Source organism: Lepidochelys olivacea, assembly GCF_965140295.1.
Source record: "Lepidochelys olivacea isolate rLepOli2 genome assembly, chromosome: 15".
Lineage (NCBI taxonomy): Eukaryota > Metazoa > Chordata > Testudines > Cheloniidae > Lepidochelys > Lepidochelys olivacea.
This window is the reverse complement of record NC_140425.1, coordinates 31,740,636-31,766,776: the sequence shown is the minus strand read 5'-3', so window position 1 is coordinate 31,766,776 and position 26,141 is coordinate 31,740,636. Positions and strand designations below refer to the sequence as shown.

The 26,141-nt window shown below is 51.7% G+C and overlaps 1 protein-coding gene across 3 annotated transcripts in view; it reads right to left on the bottom strand.

Moving 5' to 3' along the window:
- FAM222A (family with sequence similarity 222 member A) overlaps positions 1-20,869 on the bottom strand; it is a 104,589-nt gene extending 83,720 nt beyond the window's left edge. For all 3 annotated transcript variants that reach the window (XM_084649249.1, XM_084649248.1, XM_084649250.1), the window contains exon 1: positions 20,529-20,869. The gene's annotated coding sequence lies outside the window, so the exon portion shown is untranslated. The remainder of the gene's footprint in view (positions 1-20,528) is intronic.
- Positions 20,870-26,141: the final 5,272 nt, after the last annotated feature.

Genomic DNA, 26,141 nt, shown 5'->3' with positions numbered 1-26,141 from the left:
GACATGATTTCAAGTTGGCTTATTCCTGAATCTGATTGGCATTAATTGTGAGCGTTTGCAAAGCAGAACACAAAGTCTGACATTAGCTTCAAGCGAACATTTCCTTCTAATAGTCTTAATGATTACAATGCGAGCTGATGATCATTGTGGTGCGTTAATAGCACGGCTGTGCTGCCGTTTTCCTTCGCTGGGGAGTCAGCTCCACTAACCCACAGCCCCACCCACCGGTCTCCTTTCCGGCGGAGCAGCCCCTTGTGACCCAGCAGGCAAAGCTCCAAGGATGGAGACAGGGTTCTGCAGGGTGATCTGGGTGAAGCCCTCAGCAGGGTCCCCCCACTTGTGGCTGGGAGAGGAACACGGGATTTTTGTTTCCTGCAATGATGGAGGTGCAGAGAAGGGAAGAAGGTGCGGGTGTCGATTCAGGCCAGCACCTCTGGCTTCAGGAACAGGTGTTCTCCCCCACCCCCCGCCCCTTTGTGACTGGAGCCCTTGGCCGCACGAGACCTGCAGCTGCGGGTGCATATTCCATCCCGAATGCCTCAGCCACCACGCTCAGGACAGGCAGGAAGCGAGCTTGAGGGCCTTCCCTGGCGGACTCTGCACGAGCAGACAAGCGAGCTTAACGTCAGCCCAGACACCATGGAGATGGGCGCAGCACAAGACCTAGACAGGGAGGGCGGGGAGCGAGGCAACGCCGCTCAGCGGCCTGGTCCTCATCCTCCGATGGTGTTTTCCTGCCGCAGGGTTACCCACTGCTGGCAGCTCCAGCCGGAGTGCTACGTGGAGACCGGCGCTGGTATTCCAGCCACCGCATCACCGTGCTCTGGGCGCCATGACTGGCATGACGGCCACTGATCTACGCTAGCGCCCCCACCGGGTAGTGACATCTGTGGAAGCTCTTTGCCAAGAGCCCATAGTTCAGAACACCCCGACACACATGCTCCTCTGTACAACAGATCAGCAACATCCCACACCGTGTGCTCGGGAGCCCTCCTAGAGCTCTCCGGGCCAGGCGCTGGGCGGCCCCCCAACCCTTGGGAGTGCTGCTCTAGGACGGCGTGCCCTGACCGGATCCCACTGGACGGGACAGACAAGGGAGCGATCGTTCCTATTCCCGCAGATGGCTACCCTCCGCCCAAGCTACAGACCCCAACGAACAACTGAACTCCGCTCGGGCGGGTTTAGAGCGATGGCTAGCAGCAGGGGTTTGTGCTTGCCGGGGCAGCGCTGCCCGCGAGGCGTGCAGGAGGGGTGCCGCGTTCGGGTACCCGCAGCTCGCACAGCTACTGTCACTGCAGGCACAGAAGGACACGGCCGGCCGTCGACTCAGCAGCTTCCTTCTCCCCCGAGCGCAAGGGCGACGGGTGAAGAACGCAGCGAAGGGAGCCACGCTGCCCCGGCTGAGGGGAACCGACTAGGCTGGCCTCCACCATCCCCCATTCCTCACTGGCAGCAGCAGCCCTGCCAACACGCTCAGCCTTGGGGGTGCAGGGAACGGCCCCCATGGCTCAGTCACTCAGTGCCTCCTCTGCCCACAGGGCGGCAATTAGTGCCAGCTGTCCGGGGCTAGGGGGTGAACAGCTCGTTTCTTCTGCAACAGACGAGCAGGAACATTCCAAGGGATCAGCCGCCCTTCGCTTCTCCGAGCTAACACCAGCTTCAGGCTCAACGCCTCTACCCCAGCCCAGCCCATTCCTGGTCACGCCCAAGGAGCTGCATTTCGGAGTTCCTTTCAAGAGCCCCAGCAGCACAATACTGGCCCCGGCCTGACAGGAATAGAAACGGGCCACTCTGGATTTCAAGGGGAGCAGGGCCTGCGTGGATTTAGCCCTCCCGCTGCGCTGAACTGGAAACGCACACAACTCCCTGCTGGCACACTGTGGGGAGATGCCCAGACGAGCCCCTCCGATTTTGTTAAGCAAGAGGAGTGAAAAGCAACAAGAAAATACCCCACACGAACACAGACTCAGACTGCAAGGCCAGAAGGGACCATCGTGATCATCTGGTCTGAGCTCCGGCACATCACAGCGCGCTGAACCTCACCCATCCACTCCTGTAACAGACCCCGGACCTCTGGCTGAGCTACTGACATCCTCAAATCATGGTTTAAAGACTTCAAGTTACAGAGAATCCACCATTTGTACTAGTTCAAACCTGCCAGCGACCCGTGCCCTATGCTGCAGAGGAAGGCGAACTCCCTCCCTCACAGGGTCTCTGCCAATCTGACATGGGGGAAAATTCCTTCCAGACCCAAATGTGGCCATCAGTTAGACCCTGCGCATGTGGGCAAGACCCACCAGCCAGCCACCTGAGCAAGGATTCTCTGGAGTAACTCGGAGCTGTGACTATCTAGTGTCCCATCACCAGCTGGCGGATTGGTGTCAGTTATTAAAAGCGCAGCTGAATTACCTCAAACCCAAGCTTTCAGCACCGAGGTTTTACTAGGCAGTTTGTATTGTGGGTAACCTGTGAAAGCCCCAGTTTTTAGGACAGTCCCAAATGTTGCGGGTGAAGCCTGCATTTGGGGGCAGAGTCTAAGCAGAGGCAGAAGCACAGGGGCCTGAGGACCCAGAAACCAGGCCTCAGAAGAAAAACAAAAGGAGAGAAGAGCTCAAGCTCTCTCAGTGCCCGGAAAAAGCCCTCAGCCGTCCTGACCGCTTCAGGGTTACACAGGAGGCAAATCAATTGCCATCGATCAGCAATATCAAGCGGGAACACAGCGCTATGAGATGGCAGACATCTGGTTATCTAGCCGATACTGTGCAGGGGACAAGACTGTAGGTCACAGAGTAGCAGCGTCTCACAGAAGCTACAAAACACCCATTTGCCTTTCCCTTAAAAGGAAAAAGCGGCTTAGATTAGCGACGGCCACGTGCCAGCCAACCAAAACAAACAGCCTGGCTGGGTCCAACGACCCCCAGGCTCATGCGCTCCCGTGACGGATGCCATGTCTGTGACAGCCCAGGACAGAAGCGAACAGCCCTGGAACTCAGCCGCCCGTTCAACCCACACTCAGCTACTGAGCACCACGCTCAGAGAGCGCAGCAAGGGCCACCCTGCGGCCCCCTGCACGGCACCAGCTCCTCACGACGCCCTGCGTGCCCCCAGCACGGAGGGCTTTCACGGTCACCACGGCTCCGTACAGTGGCAGCAGGCATGAAGCGTGGGCCCACGGGTGCCACGAGTGGAAGCCATGCCCCTAGAAGTGCTCCTTATGGCAAGCTCAAGAAAGGTAACTTGGGCCCAGAATGGTACCGGGCCGCTCGGCCCATGCCACACGCAGTCCCGGTGCTCACACCCAGCCTGGGACGCCTGGCTGGGAAAGGTCACATTTCAGCTTCAAGCAGCACTCGAAAGGCACCACAGGGCAAGGGCTATTTTCAAACACGGGGGCCACTGGTGTCCGGATACCCAGCGATGAGAGGGCACCAAAATCCATCTGCACTGCTCCCCTTAGCCAAAGGGCACCTCCTGGTCAGGAGCTGCCTCCTGGGTGAGGGACTAACAGAGCACTGCTCAGTGCCCCAGAGAACAAGGGCAGGGGAGCCGCCAGTGCCAGCCCCAACACGAGCTGGGCCTCTTGCCTGGATGCGGAAGCTGCTTCTCAGAGGCAGACCGCTAGCCCAAGAGAGCCAGAGAGGGAAGAGTCAGGGAGAAAAGCAGCAGGTCTTACAATTAAGCCACGGGGGCTACTGGCGGAACCCAGCCCTGTGCCCCTCGGAAAGGATGAGGGCACCATGGCATTTTGCTCCTGGTGCTGGCATACCGTAGAATGTAAAGCTGTGTCCTGCCATCCCTGGGACAGAGCGCTGGCCCTGGGGGCCTCCCTTCACAGGCAAAGGAGCTGCCTCTCCAGGAAGCAAGGAAAAGAGTGGGCAGACACAGACCTCCCTCCGAGCCCAGCTCTGCACGGGGTTCGGATTTCCCTGTACCAGCAACATGCTGCTGCTCTCACAGAGGCCTGGAGCTTTCCTTCTGCCAACACAACCAACCCCACTCAAACTCCTCGGCCTAGGGAGGAGACAGACAGGAGCCATGCCTTGGAATCAGAGCAGCACCGTTAACGCCTCTAGCCTGAAACAGGCACTCCAGAATCCTGCCCTCCATGCCAGGCAGTCAGAGATGAGGCCTCAAAAGCCGCTCCCTAGATTCGGATGCAAATGGGGAAGGGGGCTTGCTTAGGAGTCAAAAACCCCTCATGTCCCTAGAGCAACTCAAGGCAGTACATTCAGCAGAGAGCGGAACCGGGGAACCCTCCGGCTGAGGACACAGGGCAATTTGCCAGTTAATGGGACATAAATCCTTATCCTAGCAGATAAGAAATATTCACTGCACACACACACCCCTCGTTTTATTGGCCGCCAATCTCATAAAACTTATTGCCCACACGACTAACTAGAATCGGTTTTTAATGTAACATTAATAGCACTGCAACAAAAAAACACACACACACACACACACACAACAGGAGATGAAGCCTCAACAAGCTGCCTTCCACCAAATCGTTTCACTCTCAGCCCAAACAATGCACGGAGCTGCACGGAATGCCAGACATGGCCATGGAGCCAGAGCCCGCTCCGTACCCCCTGCTCCCTGAGCATCTGCAGCCCAGAGCTGAGATGTGGTTTACAAAGACAGATAAAAATATGTAAAAAGAGATCTCACTAGCTCCTGATTTGAAGCCTCCAACTGTGTTTCTTTCCAAGTGGATTTGTTAGGGTGAGAAAAGATCAGGGGTGATTTTGTTTTGTTTTTTTGCATATGGCAGCACAGATGCGAGCACAATCCATAAAAACTGTTTGCAATTAAACTCCCACTTTGCATGACTTGATTTGTCAGTTATCTGACATTAGATTGTCCTGTTCCCGTGCTGCTGACAAGGGAAGACGAAAAAGCAAAGGCAGATTCCATCCACATCCAGAGGGAGACCGAGTCCCGGTTACCAATACAGCCCGGAGGGGGAGAAGATCCCATTTTACACCCAGAAGCCCAAGGCACGGCTTTGAAAAAGGAATAACCATTTTGGAGAGGGGAAAACTCATTCTGTAACAAACAGGCCATGGTTGCCAGCTAGAGCACCGAGCCAGCACGTGGAAACAGCCACTGGGCCTTTGGTTCCGTGGACCAGGACCTGGCCTGCTCCCCTGGAGCTAAAAGAGGATCTGCATTAGCTACACTCCTACTAACTCTTATAATTCCCTATACACATCCATCCTTGCCCAGTCTAACATGGCTGCCTAGCAGAGGACAGTGACCACCGCCCCGCTCCAACTGAAGCCAGATGTTCACTATGTTATTTAAGGTGCTGAGTAGCAGGAGAGCACAGTAAGGTATCAAGAGTCTGGCCATAATTTAAAACAAACATAGGGAGGCAGCATTTCCTAGTGGATAAAGCACTGGACTTTGTCTTCAAGGCCTAGGTTCTATTCCCGGCTTGGCCACTGGCCTTGTGCAAGTCACCTCCCTTCTCTGTGCCTCAATTTCTTCATCTGTAAAACAGGGATAATGACACTTATCTCCTCTGTAAAGTGCTGTGAGCTCTGCTGATGAAAAGCCCTGCAGAAGAGCTAGGCGGCTCCGCTATTCTATTGAGAGACACCCCCGTGCAGCTGCTGGACCTGCGCGGGCCATAGGTCTTCAAGCTCTCTTCAGAGCATGCATTGCACAAGGGCTTCAGAAAGCCAAGCATACGCCAAGGGGAGGGCTTACAACGTGCGACTCTGCAGTCCAGAGGAAGACGAGTGAGAGATTCCTGCTGTGCAAGGCATAGGGACGGAACAGCGCCCGCCAAGATGGGAGGGACTGAATAGGCATGAGCCATGGAGTCAGATGTATGCAAGTCCATGCAGGGATGTAAGGGTGGATGGGAAAGACAGCAGAGATGCCCCTCCCCATCAAGATCGCCCCACCTGTGCATTGAGGACCCTGTGCAATTGGGCAAGCAAGGAAGCCACGCTGCATGGAAGGGCAGCGGCGGCAACAGGAAGCAGTGAAGGCGCAGATAAGGGAACAAGCAGAGCCAGTGTCAAGGCCTGGATGAACCCCAACAGAAGTCACTGACCAGGAACTTGAGGCAAAGGCAGAAGCTCAGGAACAGGGCTGGCTGTCTGCTGCAGTTGAGAGCATAGAGCACCTACCTTCCCTCCCCTCCCACCTCTTCATATGCAGCAGCCTCACCGGGAGCATCTACTCAGCATCAGCTGAAACGGAACAACCCCCAGACAGGATCTGCGCCCCTGTCCGTGCTGGGAAAGCCAGGTGGTTGTTTCCAAAGACCTGCATTGATGGAGCACCGCTGAAATCCTTGACCATCACTAGCTCTGCATAGGGCGAGTCATTCCCTGAGCATCGGCTGCTCTGTGGTGGCACCAAAGGCCAGCGGGGACAGCGTTGTTCTGGTTATGGAAGCCAACAGGAAAACTCAATAGAACGGAGAGGATCATGCACATGCGTCATCAGGCGCATTGGCCATGGCTTTTCGACCTAGAGCCCTTTCCTACAGCCTACCCTCCAGCCCAGCCTCACATGACTCACCTGTTGGACAGAGATTTACTACTCAGCCGCTTGGAGTAACATTTTTATTAGTGAGGCAACACATGAAGTGATTTGGTGACTTACCTGTGAGGAGCTCACTGGGACATGCTACACACATCTCCAGGACTAGGCCCTTCACAGGTTTCCCACTACCATCTTGTGTACTTTTTGCACATGCCATACCAGTTTCTTAACCCACTGCTCTGTTACGGTGCCCCATGGAGTTATTTTAGTCACTGGGTAATGAATACATGCTCTGAGAGTCCCATCTCCCTTCCAGCCACAGCCTCAATTGCTATCCTTCCCCTGGTGGCCATCAAGACAAAGGCTTGTTTAACATCTCCATTTTTTCATGAGTTGCTTACCAGCTTACTAAGCCCAGCTGTTGCAGTGCAGTTGGCCTGTTCCACCAATCCCGAGCTCTGGGGGTAGTAGGGAACCTCTGATCAAGTTCCAGTATCTCAAACATCCCGGGGCACCTTTCCCACAAATGCTGGACCATTATTACTTAGCCTTAGCAAGACCCCATCTGAAGAACACCTGTTTGACCTTACTTGCCATGGTGGCTGTACAATGCCGAGTTGGGATGGCTTCTCTCCACCTAGTAAGCGCATCTAGTTACCAAGAGACACTCCGGTGCCGTTCACCTGTATTCTTTCCCAAGGGCCCATCAGAGTTTGCAACCTTAACACCGAGCAGTGGGACGCCCAACACTTCCTGCGGGAGCCAGAACTCAAGATCAAAGAAGAAAGCAACAATTCTCCTATTGCACTGATACCCCAGTTAGCGCCTCGCGCTGCACTGTCTGCGGTTACGCGTTATTCCCTGCAGGTGTTCAGTCGACCGCCTAACGCCCGGGGCCTGTGGAGAACAACCCTGGGGCAGACAATTCTAATAGGAAACCAGGGCTCTTCCTATGGCAGAGTGCCGCCAGCTACACAGGGCCATATGCAGCCAGCCAACAAGCAGGTCAGAGCTCACGTGTCCTGTGGGGAAAAGCCAGTGCGGAGAGCAGCCCCGAGCGACACCTGTGACGGGAACTGGAAGGCCTGTGTTAGCAGGAGCCACCCGCCGCTCCATCCCCAGGCTGCCAACGGCTGTATTTTAACCATTAGGCTTTTTAGTGTTTTTGTTAACAAATGTATCATTTGGCTTTGGAAATTCCTAGATCACTAATAACTGTTCCCTGGGGAAAAGAAATAAAGACTTGATACCCCCTTGTTTTGTAAAGTCTGTAAAGAAAAGTCGTAAAAATAGCTTGTTATCTCACCTATTCAAGCTCCGACTGTATGTTATTGCTAATTGGGTATAACATCCTTGTCTTGTTCTGCTCTCTGAAGCTAAATCAAGAAAGCGTCACTGCTGCGAACTAATTATATCTCTGGACTGCAGACTCCAGCTTGTCTTTCCCTTTATTGAGTTAAAAAATGGTCACCAAACTTAATCTTTCATATCCCGCAGCATTAGGGCTGTTGAAAACCTACTGCGTCCATCTGTGTTCCTGGCAGACGCTGAGAAAGACAGAGTCCATGGCTGGGAGGGGCACAGGTTTCGGGGCGGCAGGTCTCCAGCCCTGGCTGTGCCCCGGAGGAAGCAGGAGCAGACTGGCCCAGGTGACCAGCAATGGGAGCAGAAGCCTTTTGCCTGTTTGCATTCAGCCGGCAGCATCCTCCATTGCTACACGGCAGCTGCCAGGAAGGAGGGGCACGCCAGCTTAGCTGAAAACTCCTGTCCACCAGGAACTCTTATAGCTCTGACCCAGGGCCCATTGCAATGTGCAGGCTCAATTAGGGTTTGTCTACACCCCTGTGACGTGGGCAGTGAGGTCACGCTTTATCGCCAGGGCGAGCTCTCCTAGCGATTAAAAAAAACCCATCCCGAATGAGGGGTGGTCGCTTTATTGCTGGAAGCTCCTGGCGATGAAGCGCTGTCCATAGTGGCACTTTTCAGCACTCAAACTTGTGTTGCTCGGGGGGTGTTTTTTCACACCCCTGAACGACTGAAGTTCTCGCTCTGAAAGTGGCAGTGTAGACACAGCCGTGGGGAGCACCGACACTGATCTACCTCTCACCTTCAGGGGTAGGCGGAGGGAAGTCAACAGCTCAGAGCTAAGACACTGGGGTACGGGAAAGCTTGCATCGTCATGGCACATTGTACCCGCCCTTTAGGTAACAACAGGGCTTCAGCCTGCATGTGTACAACCAAGGTGCAGGGAGGGACACGGGAAGAACCCTCGCCATGTGGCAGGGCAGGCCTGAGCTGGGGTGACTGACGTTACCAAGTGCCCAGGGGCTGAGAGTCAAGAATGGAGCAGGCAGTGCACACGCGGTCCCAGCCATGATGCCAGATCGCCGGCTCTCTTCTTACCTAGCGTTTAGGCCATCCTTGGCACTGTTCTCTTTCCAGCCCAGAGCAGGGCCCCTTTGCTGTAGGGCATCCACAGGGAAGAGGCTGCGCTAAGGGTTACATTGCTACTGGTTCAGTCCCTGCTCTCTGAATGCCACACAGGGCAAAAGGCTGTCCAACAGGAGGTCTGGATCAGGGGAGTGACCCCTGCCGTCATGACCCAGCCAGTGCTTGGAGTGCCAGGCCGCGGGGGTCAGAGGCAACTGACCTTGGCTGTGCTGTTGTCCAGAAAAACCTGACTGACCCTTTCACTCTTTTCCAGAGTGCCCAGGAAGGTTGGAGCTCCCCCCGCCGCCACAGAGCTGTTTGCTTTGACAGAGCTACAACCACAAAGCTGCGGACACAAAATCCATGAGAACCGTCTCTCCCCTTGGGACATAGCAGCCCAAGAGCCTTGCTGAGATCCATAAGGACTGGGTTTGTACACCACCGCACACGGGGCACTCGAAAAGACCTAGGATCAATATGGAAAGTCCCATATTCACCCCAAACCAGAGTTTTAGCCTCTTTTCAAAACTATGGTGAAGAATAGCTCCTCAACAGGGGCAGAAAGAAAACATCCTGACCCCAGAGCAGCGTTCTGCTGGGGATCTGTCACTTTTTCAACAAGCATTTTCCTTTATTAACTTCAGCAGTTGCTTTTATACCCAGCTCATTAGACAGCATTAACATATAGACATGTCTTTCCAGGGCTGGGACCAGACGCTATTACTGGATTGCTGCAGATCTACATACAGGGAGGTGGTTAGGGTGTTTTTCCAGTATACTTTATTCATTCTATCCCCAGTGATTTATTCTCTCAGAAACTCATTGCCGACTGTCTAGATATTATGCATCTATTCTGGTCTGTTTAATTCCCATTGACATTAATGGGAATTACACAAGAAAAGATAAGCCCTCCAAGATTGTAAAACTACAACAGATATTAATGGAGTATTTCTATTACACGCACACTCCGATTCAGTACTTCGGAAGCCAGAGTGGGGCTGCAGAACCCTGGAGGCAGTGAACCATCAAGAACAAAAGACAGAAAAGGTAGCCAATGAAGAATATACATAAACAGACTCAAATGCCATATTACATGGAAGTCAGCAACTTAAATGATTCCTTGACCTGGTCTTAACAATTCAGGATTGTTAAAAAAAATAAAATAAAAACCCCACTTCTCTAATTTCCTCCCCCACTTCTATTGTTACAAGTAACCCCAAGATCACGAAGACTGCAGAAAATAATGCCCCTCTATCTGAGTCTACTTTGGGCATCTGACAGTACCTTGCTTCAAGTCAAACCTGCGACTGCCCCTCTACGATCAGTTTCCCTTCTCTGTGGGTTTCCCAAGAGAAACATTTTTTAAAAAGCTAGGAATATGCAACGGCGAAAGCATGAATGTTCTCCGGGTGACTCACAGGAAGGTCCTGAACCTCAAGTTGTTGGCAACTCATTTTTGGAACTGACCCCACAGCACTTGGACGATGGCCCTACAAGCCAGAAGGATTTCTGACGTGCCATTCCTTAATTTTATTTCACTCACCTTGGACAGAGGAATAGGCAGCTCTGTTTCAGTTCGCTTTGTTTATATTTGTTTTCGGATTCTCGAGCACTAATATGATGCTGCACTTCTGAACTGCAGAGCAATGCACTGAATCTAAAACTTAGCCAGCGTCTTCTTAAAAGGGAAAACTGTCCTGGTCTATATCAGGCTTTGTAAACCTCTTGAGGAAAAAACCGAAGCTTCGATGCTCCAAACTAGCCAAGAGCATCCCTTTAAAAACTGATATTCCCCTGACTACTAATAATTAACCTGAATCACTTAAAGCCTCTTTCAATTTGTCAGCTTTAACTGCCAGCTCTACCCAGGAAATCAAACCAAGCACGTATATCCAGGCAGTGTGTATGGGGGTCGCAAGGGGATATCAGAGCAAGAGACTAGGTCAGTAAACATTACCCGACTCAGTGGCCCTGCTTCCGGCTATATCAACAACAGTACAAGCGCACATGCACGGAACAATCTGCATCATGCGAACAGTCTTGTAATTCAATAGCATTAACGGGAATATTTACATCATGCAATTAGCAACAGTGCAGTCTAAAACTGACGGCCAAACACCCGAGCAGGACCTCGCCCTATAGAAGCAGTGACCTACAGTGGCTAGCAGCATCACCAACATTAAAAAACACCCAGCAGTATTTGCATCTTTCCTCCCCACCGCTCCCTTGTTGCGGAGCTGAAGCTGAATTAGAAAGCAATATGAATATTTATCTCTGACAGCTAAATCTCTCCACTGCAGAGTATTAAGGCTTTATTAGTGTTTGGTTACCACTGATGATAAGCCAGCTTTAGTTCTAGCCTGAAGCATGACAAAAATGACCTACAACTGGCAGATGTAAAAGCATAGAAGATTCCTTGATTCCAGGAGAGGGGGGGACCCCATGGAAACGCATGCATGCACCCACACTCCATCTATCAGTGGGCCAAGAGCTCAATTCAGACCATCAATAACGGGTTAAAATCCCCCTTTCTGCTGCGGCTGCTCTTCGCTAAGCCCTCGCGCCTTCTCAGCTCCTGCTCGGGAGCGGCTTGTTCTGAGGGGTTTGGGCGTGTGCGGCTTGCCATTTTGGGTTACAAATGCTGATCGACTCTCTCTTTAGCAAAAGGAATTCCAGGGACTATAAAAATTCCCAGCAGGCTCTTGTCAGTTTCAGGTCATTAACTTTCTTTCATTGGGAGTTTGTTTACAGTGAGCCATAAACGGATACTGCTCACTAGCAAAAAACACACACCAAAAACCCCACCCCACCCAGACCCTGAAAACGGCTACGTGGGAAGGGGGGCTGGGACGGAAAGAAATCCACATTACTAATATCCTACTCATCTTGCACAACAATTTAGAAGCGCGATCAGGGAGAGAGCGCTGGTGCACGGTCCCCCAGCTTGTCCTACAGGGACGCTACTGGCTTCTTACTCCCCTCAACTCAATCTACCCTTGCTTAGCTCTGAGGGACCCAAATTAAACAGGTGCATCACATTTTCCATGGATTTTTGTTTCCACCTCTACGTGTCAAGATAGAGTTGGCAGAAGCAGGCTAGGCACTGGGTCACGGGTCTCTGCGCCAGCCACATTCTTCAAATGCCAAATTCAAGAATTACCCTCAGGAAAGTTCACTACTCCCTCCTCCCCCACGCTGCTGGCCAAGCCAGTGGTATTACAACGGTCTTTGTAGGCCATCCTTCATGAACCCACGTCAGGCCTGCAGGGCCACAGGGTCAGCTCATAAACAGCAGGCCGCGGGGGACGGTTCTCAGACCCGTGGTCAAGTTAGGGCTAAAGCTCCCACGTTTACTGAGACGTTGGGTTGGGCTTAGTTGATGCAGTTCATGGAATTGTGGCTTCGCCCCCACACATACACAGAGCCCAAAGGGCACCAGACATGTGACCACCATCAGGAATGCGTGGGACTCCTAAGAATGCAACAAGGGTCCCACTGCAAACAGCATCGGCAGGAGAGCCTTTGCCAAGGGCAGCATGCGGCTGCTTTCCTGAATCTCTGGGTTTCAGGATTCCTGCGTTTCTACCCAAGCACTCAGGATGAAAGCCTGGCCAGGCAGACAGACAGCCTTTCCAGATGCGCAGGGTTGTCGTGCGCAGACGTGGGCTGTGAAGACCTCCATTCTCCAATGTGCTGAGTAGGGGATATGTCCAGACTTTCTCCAAATGAAGACTGCATTAACAACTGCCCAGAACGCTGGGTCCACACATGATCTTCATAAAGTAACCTGACTGCACTCACCTAGTCTGTAATATGAAGGACTGGAGTTCAATGCCAAGCGGCCAGCTCCCTGTGCATGCTCGGACTTATACTCTCTACAGGTCATACGTCCATATTAAGGGAGAAGGTGGCCAAGGCTGAATTGCAGAACACCGATGTGTACATGGTCTGCAGGCCATGCCATGCAAATCTCAGGTCGCTATCCAGGGCCCATGTATTTTGCATGACAGAAGCAGATACCGCCCCTCCTCCAAAAGATGGTTCCAGCCTTTAGGGCAGTAAAGAAAGCCCCTTAAATGTGGCCCAACTGTAAAGAGATGCAGCTATCTCTGCCCCAACCTACAGACAGCCTGGAACAACAACCGAGAGCTGCAGACTGCCCCGTTTATCTCATTGGAGATGGACTCTGAAACCTAAAAATGAGAAAGTAAATGTCAACATTGTTAACTATTGCATAGCCGGCTTGTTTTAGAGCTCCACTCACAAAGTGTTTTCATCCCACAATCCCAAGGCACCTCACCGGGTACCAAAAGCCCCTAGTGTCTCCAACTCAGCTTCCAAAGTCTCCAGCTTCCCTCTGGGAACCCCTAAAATGCAGCTACACATTATCACCACAAACGCTTGCAGCCATGGGAGAGCGAGAGCCTAGGGGGAAGAGTAAGATGCAAGGAACGTATTACCTAAACCAACACCCCGCGGATATTACACAAGGCAACAGTTCATCCATTAGTCTGAGCTCCAAGGAAGTATCTGGCTAACCCAGTGGTGGCTGGAGCCAGGCTGTATGTGTGACCAATTAGCCATGTGAGTTTGCCTCATGTCGATGGGTTTGCTGCATTCCATGTTTTAGCGGCAGCCAGCCAAACCCAAGTTCTCTGCACAGGGAACAGCTCAGCAGGCTAACAATCTACGCTCGCTTTCCCACCAGTGCAGCTATACCCGGGGTGGGGGGGTGTTAGAAAAGGAGTGTAGCATCCACACAGCTCAGGACGAGCAATCTCTCAGAATGGCGCTGCTACAAGCCTGCTGCCTCTGTATATTTATTAAGAGAAATTCATGGAGTGGAGTGGTCCTAACACACAAAGCTTCAATTTGTGAACATGCATCCGATGAAGTGAGCTGTAGCTCACGAAAGCTCATGCTCAAATAAATTGGTTAGTCTCTAAGGTGCCACAAGTCCTCCTTTTCTTTTTTTGAAAGGAGAAGCACTCCCCCAGCCCTAGTGGAAAAAATCCATGGAAAGTGATGATCATCAGATAGGGAATTCAAGGCCACGCCAAGCCAGTCAGCTGTTACTGGGACATACAGTACTAGACAATCCTGAGTGGGAAACAGAATCAACCACGCTTTCACTCCAGGCAGAGGTTCACTATAAATGGAAGTCACAATGTGCCCAGAGGGCCACAGCTTTTGGGTTCATTCTGTTTCTCTGCAGGGTGGGGCTTTGCCAGTCCTAAATTCCCAGGGAGCCATTTCCACTTTACATGGAAAATAATTTTTTTTAACTATATACCCACGCAACCTGTAGTCAGAGCAACGCAAATAGCCCCTTCTCCCCATGTAAATTAAAACACCCATTAGGCAGATTTCAAAAGATGTCAGTAGGCTTATAATTATCCACGACATCCTTCTGAGATAAAAGTGATTACCGGGGATGCAAATCACTTAGCAACCAATCAGTGCCCTCAGAGTGCAAAGCACTGACCAGCCAGCCATTTTCGCCTCCTCCTTTTCTTCCCTGCACCGAGCAAATACAAACACAGATAAAAAGAGGCACAATAGCTCTTGACACGCAAATAGGTTAACATAATAAAGCCAGCTTTAGCCAGCTCACTCGAGGGAGAAAAGCAATTCTGAGGCAAGCAGGAGGTAATAAAACAGGGCTTTTGTGTTCCTGGCTTCCATTCTCACCCTGTGCCAGCTTTGCTGCATTAGCTGATAGGAATCACGGTTTGATTGAATTACCTTTCATGAATATTAGGGTTTTGAGGAATGTGCAGGCACAAGAGAAAGGAGAAATGTCTTATTTTCTCATGCATGCGTGCTGCAGAAGTACATCAATTTCCACAATCACTTGCAGGAGGACGGGCTCCCTCTTTGGGAGCATGGTCTCTGCTCGGAAAGACGTTTTTTCTGCCGCTGCAAATCCAAATACCCACCACCAGGCAATTGGGTGGCACAAGCAAAAAGGCCAGCCCGATCCCAACCCAGCTGCAGATCAACCCTGTAGATACACATCTCTCATGCTTGTAATGCATGTGTATTTTACTAGTGCACATGCATTCTACTCACCGTAAAGCGCTGGTGAGACTGGTACTCCGTAAACAACTCTCGCCCGCCCGGCAAAGCTTTTAGAAACCCAATTCTAACTAAGATGAGGGAGGGGAAAACCCACTAACGGAAGCACTGGCCAAACAAACCGCAATATCTGACATTACTGGGGAAACAAGGAAATGGAATATGCAGGGACTTGCATTTTCCCTCAGACTGGGCTTTATAAAAATCGAATCCCCCACTCCCCCACCAACCTACAACTACAGCTCAGTCACAGCTCCCACAGGGTGCGGTGTAAGAGCCGGGTATTATGATGAATTATCTTGGAGATCTGGCCACGGAGTTCAGTTACAGGGTTTTAGAAGAGGCCAGCGTTTTACTCACAGCTGCGTGAGATACAGCTACCTCTGCGTCCGAGGTGCTCCAGTGTTTCGGCCTCCTACTCGGGGATCTGTGAGTCAGACAGTGCACCTTGCTCTAGGGACCCTCTCAAACCACCCCTCGAGACACCTGTTCAAGCAGGTGGGGGAAAAGAATGAATGGGGGAAGTGTGTGCTGGTCCCTACTGGACATTTATCCGGACCGTCAGATCACCCAAGTTTGCCGTGCCTCTGGCTAGGACTCACTAGCAGAGGGCGTGCGAGCGTCAGGGTGTGCGAGGGTGAGGTGGCCTGGCACGGCACCCACCGCTAACAAAGGAGTTCAGCCACAGCTTGCTGCACCAAGACGAGCCAACTGTAAAAGTCCAGCCGCTGCTGCAACAGAAAGGCCCAGAGCATCAGGCCCGGGAAGAAAGCGCCCTACATTGGCCCTGCTTGGAACAGAAGAGTACAGGGTGACTGCAGAGATGGCCACTGGGCACCCATCAGCCACAGGTTCAGGGCCAGCTCAGATCAGGTGCCATTGCTGCCGGCAGGCTGTTTGGTGGCTTGTGAGAGAAGCATTTGGGGGCTCACTCAGCGCCCGGGGACATCATCTCTCCAGCAGAGAAGGCAAGCAGTAAACTCCCTCTAGGGACACCCGCTCCAGGTCAGGCTTGAAGTTGACGGGCTGTGCAGGGAGAAGCCAGCACTGCTGCTGACCACGCCACACCTGTGCTGAAGATCACTGGGGAACCCCAGGCACCAGCACCTCCCACAAGGGCTACACGCTACGTTTACTCAAGGATACCACAAGAGCAGCATCATGGGCAAGCAGAAGTTCTTAATTCATGAGGCACAGACAGAGGTGCGGGAACTGGGGGGGCTGCCGCAGCCCCGGCTCGAAGTGGTTTCCGTCATATCCAGGGTTTACAGTTTGGTTCAGTGGCTCTAAGCACCCCCACGACAAACTGTTCCAGCACCCCTGGTGTTCGGGATCACCCTCAAACACCTGGGATAGCTCACTCCTACCCCCAGCCTCAGAACGGACGGCAAATTGTGATATTTACCCACCCATAGAAAGCCATGACGAGAGAGCACCCAAATCAGAGATTCCCTCCGAAAGCTCTAAAGAACCACAGCAAATCTGATGCATTCGATGGTAGCTCACGAAAGCTTATGCTCAAATAATTGTTAGTCTCTAAGGTGCCACGAGTCCTCCTTTTCTTTTAGCATATCTGAAGACCATCATAGAAAGCGAAGTACACAGCGCAGCTACAAATTGGGTTCCACGGCTTCCTAACAGGGACCTTTTGTTCTCCGCAGGTCGATAGGGGGAAAGAAATCAGCGCCTAGCTAAGAAAGCGAGCCATTAAAAACCACTAGTTTCTATTCAGAATAACTGACCAATCACATCATTCCATAGGTTTCTTTATTCTGGCCTTGGGATAAATATTCAGAGATGTAGATGTTTAAATGTTTAATGATTGGTCTTATTTCTACTGAACATATCTTGCAGCTTGAACGGAGAAAAGAACTTGCACTGGTATTTACTCAACTGTTAAACTGGCAAGGAAGCAGTATGCAAGGACAGGAAGGAATGCCAAGTTCCTAAAGACCAAGATTGGCTTCCTCCCCTTTTAACCAGTAGGGACTCAGAAAGACAAAAGAAAGGCTTTTCCTGCTAATTGGATCAAAGCACCCTTACCTAATTCAGACACACACACACACCCCCAGCACATAAGAATCTTCCAAAAAGAGTCAACAAATGATTTCCCAGACTAGATTCAAACGTTCCCTAACACATCAGTTCTATTTTATATGTTTGCAGTTTCTTAAATTGAGAAGCTAAGTGAGGGAACCCACACACTGGAAAGCTGTTTATCAAACTCAAATGCCCCAGCCAATCTTTCCCCTTAACGAGTACATCTGACAAGTCCTCTTGTGCATAAATGGGTTACACTTCTGCTGCATTTCCTGTTTTCCTCCAGTAATTGGCCATGTCTGTTAGGAACATTACAAGTTCCTCTTCTCTCCCTTGCAGTCATACCTGTTACGTGAAAGCTATTGGCAGGTTACATTTTCTTCTAGCAAGCAATGTACTTTTAAGAAGTTCACTTAAGAACGTCAGATGTATATTATGAGTTGACACTGCGCGGACAGAAAGACACTCCCCTCTATTAAACCAGTCACTTGCAATTTTGTTGTGTGTATCACTTATGCATGCCATTTACTAAGGAAGGCACTACACGCTACCTGAAGTAGTGCAAGCTCAGAATGGGAACCTGAGAGGTGCCTAAGACATGTGACTTACAAATACATTTTCTAACCTATGCCTTTCACTGGGTTTCATTCAAAATGTGACGAGATTAATTTGGTCAGAATCCGAGTGAGCACACACACACATTTTTATCAATAAATGAAAACACAAGCCCTATAGTTAAAAAGGCTACACTAGAGCCAAGGAAAGCCATGAACACTAGATCCTTCCTCTAAGCTCAACATTCGTCCCACTGCAGTAACCGGGGACACTTACCGAGCTGAAAGAGAACAGAACCAAACCTTGGAATTTTAAACCTTCACTGCCACCACCTTGGGCAAAAGCATGTCATAGCTGTGCGCGCTCTGCCCTTAGGAATATGCCGCCGTGACAACCACGCAAGGAGAGGTAACTGGCACACAGGTTAAGTGTCAGAGAAGCCACACAAAGGGAATGAGGCATGCACAGTGCTGTAAGAGACCAAATACTGTCGGTATCTTGAAGCATCAAGAGCCAGTAATGTCCTGAGTCTTTGATCCAGTCAGATCATCTCCCCTACAGGCATTTGGCACAGTACAAACACAAGATACCATTTTAAAATTACACTCCTGTTCTTCCCTGGAACTAAATTTACAGTGATGAAGCAAACCCTGGGTATTTTGCTTTGGACATCCTAAACATTCCCCGATAAGCAAGTGCCATCAGACATCGGACCTTTGACTTGGACTGCTCAATATTAAAACATTGCATATTTAGCATTTTAATTGTCTTGATTTGGCAGCTCTCCTCAAAGCTAGATTTAGATGCTCTTACAGGTTCTTTGTACCTGGCACTAGGAACACCTCTAACTTTCTGTTCTCTGCTCAGCCAGATAGGAAAGATATTCTGATCATCCTTGGTCATGTGAAAGGAACTGACCTCAGCTTAAACAGCGGGAAGCCACAAAATGCCCAGCAGTGTTATCCATTTAACTCTTGCAGGCTGTTCTGCTTTGCTTCTGGCAGTTCAAATTTCCCTACGCTGAAGTTATAGGAGATATTATGGGGGATTCTCTCTCTACCCAAGAGCTAGTTTGAATGCATTTCAGGAAATTTGTTGGGTTTGAAGACAGGTCTGTCGATAACCAAGTGGAGAGAGCTAGAAGTGTGAGAACGGCTTCTAAAGAGGAAGATTTCTCAAATGTTTTGTTCTCCTTCTTTGTTACTCGTGATATTCATATAAACACAGGGGCTGGCATTAAATATTTCACGTTTTTTCCCTTCTCATGAATTCTGTTTGCAACAACCTAAGTGTTTCCACAGCTACCAAGGGATCCGGATGTTAGGCAGAAAAACAGCAGCAAGAACAGGTGGGTTATTTTTCCTGTAAGAATCCAGTTCCACACCATCAGGGTCAGTGATGAAACTAGAAATATATATAAAATATAAATGGAAATAAACTATCCATCTCTGTCTCATGCGGAAAACTTAAAGAGACATGGTCCTTTAAGGAGAGAGTTGTTTGCATCAAATACATATCCAGTAGTTCAGCCAACAGAAAAAGGAGAAAAAAAAAAACACATTCTGGTTTCATCACTGAACTGACAGATGAAATTAAGAGGAAAGAAATACATAATCGCTGCTTGTTGAGAAAGAAAGCAATCCTGAATACACCAGAGCTCTCCTTGAAACAATCTAAGCAGGTAAATCTGCCAGGTCTGCCTGAGCTGTCCCAGTTTGTGTCGCCTAATATGTCATTGGGGTTTATTAGCACTGGACATAACCTTTCAACTGCTCCTCATTAAGCTGAGAAGCCCCTTTCAGAGCTAAAAATACCAGAAGGTCATCCCCCAGGTCCCAACAGGAGGGGCCCAGCCTGCGTTAACAGAGTCAGAGCTGCTGGGCTCAACCACACAAAAGAATGTAGCAGGAAGAGGACATTGCTGGGTTCACATGTGCCCCTTGTGTGTGTGTGTGGGGGGGGGGGGCAGGGGGAGTCTTCCACCACAGATCCAGGCCGGTCCCATGCTTTGAGCCAGTGGCAGGTATTTAGGAGAAGCCATGACTCTTGGGGGGGGGGTTGAGAGAGAGAGAGAACACCTAGTTGGGTTTCCAGGCTTCCATTCCAGGCACTGCACCCAGTCAGGGCTCCTGGGCTGGGTGACACCCTGGGGCAGTTCACAGCCGGGTGAGAAGAAGCCGGGGCAGGTGCCAGCTGCATGGCCCTGGGAGCACAGGGTGCGAAGAGGCCGGCAGTGCCTCAACTCGGGAGCAGGGGGAGTTACTCGCCAAGTTAGCACTCACTGACCCGGCCGCGGCCTGGGGCCCGGGGGAGGACCCCGCAGGGAGGAAGAAGCCGGAGCAGCGCTGGGGCAGGTGGCGGCGTTGGGGGCCTCTGGGTGGGGGCAGGGTGACCTGACAGCAAGCGTGAAAAATCGGAACAGAGGATGGGGAGGAAATAGGAGCCTAGATAAGAACAAGCTCCCAATATAGGGACCGGCCCTATAAAATCGGGACCTCGGGTCACCCTAGCTGCTGGCGCCCCGAGGCTACACGCGATGGAGAGGAGTCGTGCGTGGCCCCCCCCGGCCCGGGCTCGGCACAGCCAGGGGTCCCACTTGTCCGAAGTCCGGTCCCGCGCAGCGGCCGGCAGCGGGGTCGGGGGCGCCCTTGCCCGGGAGGGGCTGGGCCCCCCTTCCCCGCCCGCTGGCCCCACACCCCGGGGAGCCGGGGCCAGCTCCGCGCCGGCCGGCCCGACCGCGGCCACACGGCCGCCCCCGACGCCGAGCCAGCCCGGCCCGGCTCCGCCTGGCGCCCGGGGCAGGGCACGGCGAGAGGAGCGAGATGCCGGGCGGAGGCGACCGGGGCAGGGGCGCGGATCCCCGCCCGGCCCGCGGGCAGACAGCCCGGCGGGAGCCGCCTTCCCCCGCCGCCCAGCCGGCTACTCACCATCCGCGCTGCGCCGGGCGCCGCCTCTCCAGGACGCTGCAGGCCGGAGCGAGCCCCGCGGCCATGAACCGGCGGCGGGGGCGGGGGGTAAATCCCTGACAACAGCGACCAAATCCTGCCCGGGGAAAGGGCAAATCCTGGCCCGGGGCCCGGGCGGGCTCTGGGCGTCACGCCGGCTACGAAAGGCCCATCCCGGGGCAGCGGCGGGGCGGAGGTCGCTATTCCGGGGGCAGCGGACCGCGGGCTGCGCTGGAGCAGGGGGGAGCCGGAGGCGAGTGGCTCCGGCGGGTGCACGGGCGTTGTGTAGCGGGGTCCCCCCCTCGCCTGCAGCCTCCAGCGCAGAGAAGAAGGGCGGCGGCGGGCGGCGGGCGGGGCGGGGGGGTTACATCCTGGGGGCCCCGCAGCAGCGGGGCGGCTGGTCCCGGGGGGGTCCCCGCGCTCTCTGCAGGGAGGGGGGTTTCTTTGTGTGCCGCCCGGGAGAGCCCGAGGATCCGGCGCGGCTCCCGCCTCTGCGCAGCCCGCTCCGCCCGGTGCCTTCAGCCCTCGGTGCAAACCGGCCGGCCAGGAGGCAGCGGCAGCTCCGGCGCCTCCGCGCCCCGTCAGCCCTTCATCGCCAGGCGGCCGAGGCCGGAGAGGACGCGCCGCCGGCCCGCGCCCCCGCTCCGGAGGGGTCGCGGCAGCTCCAGCCCCGCTCGGGCGCCGAGGAGGGGAGCAGCCCCGGCTCGCTCAGCCCTTCCCGGGGACGCCCGGGCTGCAGGGAGGAGGGCGGCGGCGGGGATGCACCAGCTCCGGCCCCGCTCGCCCAGCCTGCTCCGGCGGCTCCTGCCTGCACCGGGGCGGGCCCCGCACGCACGGGCGGCTGCAGCGGCGGCTCCGGGCCCGGCTGCGCCCCCTCCCCGGCCCGGCGGCCCCGCTCGCGGCTCCCCCTCCTGCCCGGCGCGCGGCTCCGGCGACACTGAGCGGCGGAGCCGGGGCCCGGCACCCGCACGCGGCTGGCCCCGCCCCCTCCCCGGCCCGTTACCAGGGTGACGCCCTGTAGCGTCCTGCGGGGGCGGGGCTGCTGCCACGCGTTCTTTTCGCGGCAAAATTCAAAGGCCGCCAGGCCGCGGGCCGCCCCCTTCAGGACTACAGGCCCCGGCATGCACCGCGCCATTAGCCCCCTCCCGGGCTCTGCCTGGGGGCCGCGGGGCAATCTGGGAGTCGTAGTCCGCAGGGGGGCTGCAACCCCTGCCTTCAGGCCGGGCCCATTGTATTGACAGCACTCTGGGACGGGGGCTGCTGGGCAGGGCGTCCCGTGGGACGGCCCTGTTGGTACGCTCCTGGGAGAGACACTGAGGCACATGGGGGATCTTGAGGGGGGACCCGCTGGGGATCACCTGGAAGGGGATTTATGGGAGGGGTGCTCCTGGGCAAGGCGTTTAGGGGATGCTGAGGCATCACTTGTGGGGCTCCTCCAGGAATCTTGGGGGTCCCATTCCGGACATCCTTTAGGCTCAATGGGTTGCAAGCCAGCTGCTATACTATTCTAGCAGATGGTTTTGTAACTGGAACACAGGGATGGCTGCAGCACATCCAACCAGCATCCATCAGCTTTAGTCTCCCATTGTCCAGTTATTCCTACTCTGTGTTTTCTGTGCTTTAGCCAGTTTCTAATCCATGACAATACATAGTCAGGGGGTGAGACGTAGTTTCCTTAATAGACTCTTGTGAGGGACTTCTTCACAGGCTTTTGACAGTCTGCATAAATTATATCTATTGACTCTCCATTATCCACTAGTTTGCTAACATTCCAAAGAACTCTAGTAGATTGGAGAGGCATGATTTTCCTGTACAGATGTCATGCTGGTTTTCCCCATCACAGCATGACCAGTTAGATGCTTTATAATTCTTCTCTGTAATTATTGTTTCAAAAAGTTCTTCACAGTGAAGTAAGACTGATTACATAGAGATAAAAGGCCCTAGAACCCATTCCCAATCCCCAGAGCCAACCATTTTCCCAGAAGGATGTTATAGTCTCATCTGCGTGGGTCTCCCCTTGACACTTTTTCCCATGCAACTTCATGCCACTGACGTCTTGCTGGTAAAACACATAAGGTCTGAACTAAGGCTGTAAATCTTCTGCTCTCATCTTACAGACAATCCAGATATTAGAAGCAAGAAAGACCTGGCACAAAGAGCCTGGAGTAAATGAATGACAGCTGTCTGCCTTGATGGGGCTAATCATTTCACAATGGGCCAACTCATTGCTCCATGATGTTTGCCAGCAACATTTTCACGGAGAAGCTGCACAATCACCTCAAGTGGCCAGCGTTTTCATAGACTGAATAGACCCTAAGACCAAAAGGGACTCTTATCATCATGCATAACATGTGTGAAAGAATTTCTGCCAATAATTCCTGCATCCAGCCTAACTAGAGTGTATCGTTTAGAAAAACATCCAGTCTTGATTTAGGCCCTGATCCTAAGGCTCATTGAAGCCAGTGGACAAGCTGTCATTGATTTCAATAAGTGACAGAGGATTTAGCACATCCCTTATAAGTTCAAGGCATTCTAAGCAGGTGCAGACAAACCCAGATACAGTAAGATCTTCCCACTCCCAGACAGTTACCCAAACTCATGCTGCACCTTGATGGAGATGCTAAATAGTTCAGGTGACTTTCTCAGTTTTTCTATTATTTTTTGTTTTCACGGAAACTCTGAGTTTTCTGTTATAGGTCAGAACACGAAGCAGAAGTTTCAAAATACCTTGGCTTGTCCTCTCAGTCTTTCTAGCTCCTTTTTCTCAGTGAAGCCCTATTCATCTTTGCAGACTTCAGGGAGTTAGGATAGTTTAGGTACTGAAATTTTGGGCATATTTTTATAAGGAACCAAATCTCCAAACCCCTGGAGATTCCCTCTTACTAGTTCCCATCCAGGGAACGTTAAGGTTGAGAAATTATAATAAAATAATAGCTAGATATGCTTTCAGGAGAGTGATTTCTCTGTGTAATTATAACACATATTATCCTCCCTATGAAAATACATTATACTGAATACATTATCTTGAGCAGGGCTATTCATACTATTCATTTGTTTCATTTCTTTCTTTCTTTCTTTTTGCTAGCATATTCACTAGGTTCTTGTGCAACTTTATAAATCTGCAATTGCTTATTTATCTCCTTTCTATGTTGTAGTCTAGGCTAGAGATTAGAAAAAAACTATTATACGTTTGTGAATAGGAAATAGATTGTTCAAAGATAATTTAATCAAGGCTATTAATAAGTCAGATAGAAAGAGCTTTTTATATTCAGTACAAAAAAAGGAAACCTCATTTTTCCACAGAAATGTCTTAACTACCTGGAGTCACTCATTGGCGCTTGGAAGCGTTGCAGTGTGTTTGCTGGGGAAGAAGTCTCTTTTGAATCAGGTGAACATTTTAACTCTGTATTAGTCTGTCAAGCAGTTTCAACCTAAAATGTAGATATGCAATACAAATGCTTTTACAGGATAGAAATGTTTCCATGATTAAAAAAGAAAAATGAATGAACTATTTTTTTACATAAATATTTCCCAACAATGTTGGGAACCCACACACATTATCCTGGGAATGAATGAGACCCACAAAGTGAAATTGACTATAAATGTTAAATGAAACTGACCAGTTTAATTCCAATGTTCAAGCTAAGTAAATTGCAAAAACAAGCAAAAAGCTTCCATCAATGGTGAAAGATAAAGATTTTTAAAAGTCCTTCAGCTTTAGCACAAATAATGTATGGGCCAGATCCCCTGCTGGCGTAAACCCCCTTATACCAGTTGGGAATCTAGCCCAAAGGTTTTAAACACATGTGGTCAGATTCTGATCTTGATTCCACTGGGGAAGGGGAGTTACTCTAGATTTAACTGAGAGCAAAATCTGGTCAGCAATATGTAAGATGACAACATCCCTTAAATTTAATATAATTATTTTTGACTGGCACAGGAAATCCAAACTGCTGAGCATTTTCATCGCTCATTGTGACAAATGTGTGCTGTAATTCTTTGACCAAAATGTCAGTCAGCTCTGAAAATGACTGGCCCTGGAATGAGAGAGATTTCCAGGGGATTAAAACCAGGCCATTACTCTCCAGTTTAAATGCATTCAAGCCTCTGAAAGCCTATCTGCTTTGGCTCCTTTTGTATGAAAAGTTATTGACTTATCAAGGTTAAAATACATTCAGTACGGTCCAATAAAACAGGGATATCTCAGCATTCATGCTGTCATTTGGAGGTCCGTTTTCATGGCAACAGGGCTCTTTTCTGCACATTAAATGGTTCAGTTGTGCAAAGTTCAGACATTACATAAACAGAGAGGTAACAACAACAACAAAAATCAATGAGCGCATAGGCATGGAAAAAGGAGATAGCATTGATTTGTCCCACCATCGATATTTGGGATCACTGCTTCTTGCCCTGTACAAAATCCTCACATACTGGCAATATAGACACCAAACAAAGCTTGAAGGACCCGCTGGGAGAGAATGTGCCTTCACGTCACAATCAGCCATCTCCTTCTCTTTAATTAATATTGTCTTCGGTAGTCACAGATGAGGAGCTACCAGCCGGGCTGCTGATTCCTGCAGGCCAGGCACAGTGAGAAACTGATCCTTTCATTAAAGAAATGGAGAGAGACCTTCTACTCTGACGATTTATTATCGATAATGCCTTGTGCTGCTACAGCTCTGCGTGCTGGAGGGCCTCAAAGTGCCTCCAGGCACTAAGTCAACCTCACAGGCGCTGCGTGTGAAGCTGGTAAATACCCCGTTACACTGCTGTGGGATCTAAGGCTGGGTTTTCTCCTGCCAGGTGCTGAGCACTTTATGCTCCCACAGAAGTCAATGGGAGCGGAGGGCTCAGCACCTCACTAGTGGGGCTCAAGAGACGTTGGATTGATAGTCTTTGGCTAAAACACCAGACGAGGCTACAGATCCAGGGTCAATTCCAGCTCTGCCACAGAGTCCTTGGGTGAGTCACTGCATCTCTTTGGGTCTCAGTTCCTCGCAGCGATAGTAATCCTTCTTTCCCCACCTTATCTGTCTTGTCTAGTTAGCTTGTTGGTTCTTCTATGGAAGGGTGCAGGGACTGCCGCTCACTATGCGTCTATGCAGTGCCCAGCACCCAGGGATCTGATCTCAGTTGAGGCCTCGAGATAACTGCAGGAGTAGCATTAGAGATTGATTTGTAACACCATGTGTGATTTGCTATGGTATTTCCTGGAGTGCAGGCTTCACTAGCTCCAGGCCGGGGTGCAACCAGAAGTTTGCTAAGGAGGGGCCCAGGGTACCTGCCCAGCTGCCCTGTATTTGAGTGGCCTTGTGACCCCGGGAGACAGGTGGCAATGGCACTCACTTAAATTTGCCCCGGCTGCTCCTCCATCTTCTGGGCAGGGGCCAAGGGGGGTGCCTGGCCCCCCTCCTGCCTTGTTGCACCCCTGGCCCTGGGGAAAGCCTTTTGAGATCTCTCTCATTTCCTGTGGAGTTTCCCAGAAAACAGAGCCATTTTGCACACACCTGTGTGTGCCATAGTGAAGGGCAAAATGTTCTGAGAACATAAGACCCTGCCATGCCCTCAGCCCATCCTAGAGGGCTGGGAAAGTTC